General features: G+C 24.1%; 1 protein-coding gene across 3 annotated transcripts in view; it reads left to right on the top strand.

The window, feature by feature from the left end:
* LOC107609647 (MADS-box protein AGL24) overlaps positions 1-916 on the top strand; it is a 9,145-nt gene that overhangs the window by 3,220 nt on the left and 5,009 nt on the right. The window lies entirely within an intron of this gene.

Here is a 916-nt window from a genome sequence, read left to right as displayed (position 1 = left end):
ATGGTTGTAGTGATTTGAAATTAAAAATAACAAAATAATAAGTGAAACAAAAAGATAATAATATTGAAAAATTGTATTTTAGAAAAAAAAATTTATTTTTGACAAAAGATTAAAATAGGATGAAATAAAATATTTAGGATAAAAACAAAATATTTTAAACATTAAAAACGAAATTAAAACTTAACTAAAATATTATAGACTAAAATAGTATTACTTGATGCTAATTTCTTTTATGAATAGTCTTATTATTATTAGCAATGCTAGATGACTAATCAAGTTTATTAATTTTTTGATTAATAGTAGCCATTTTTAAATATTAAAAATTAAATTTTAAATTTTAAACATTAAATTTAAAATTATAAGAATATAAAAATAAAATGTTAACTCAAAATATTAATAAAAAGTGTTACTCCTAACATTTTTCTATCCTATCAACCTCCAATTTTATTAGGCCATTCTCTAACTGCACATCATCATAAGAAGCGGTAAACATAACCTCATTGGATATTCTATACCATTCCTCAATCCTCATCGCTTATCCTAAATCAAGATCTCAAGAAACATATCGGTTTAACTTTTTAGAACAAAGGGTAATATTATAATTTTTATAACAAAATTCATGTTTAGGTTTTTAAACAAGTGGTTTCATATAACCTCTGAACCCTTGCTGGAACCAATTTCCTCACTAGTTAATTATATAGTGCAACTGAAGGAACTAGTTCTTGAGGTAGATGTGCAAATCTAAATTGATGGTGGTATTAGCTTGGACTTCTTCTTAAAGCGTGCTAGCTATCAACCGCAATCTTCGTTTTTGAGTAATTGGGGATAATTCTGGTTTTTGTGTCTCTTAATTCCTATCCTATGAATTTAAGTCTTTAGGATGAAAAATAATTTTAAAATATAGTATTAAAAATTT

The sequence above is a fragment of the Arachis ipaensis genome, chromosome B07 (genome assembly GCF_000816755.2).
Source record: "Arachis ipaensis cultivar K30076 chromosome B07, Araip1.1, whole genome shotgun sequence".
Classification (NCBI taxonomy): domain Eukaryota; kingdom Viridiplantae; phylum Streptophyta; class Magnoliopsida; order Fabales; family Fabaceae; genus Arachis; species Arachis ipaensis.
The sequence above is the reverse complement of the archived record's forward strand: the minus strand, read 5'-3'. Positions and strand labels throughout refer to the sequence as shown.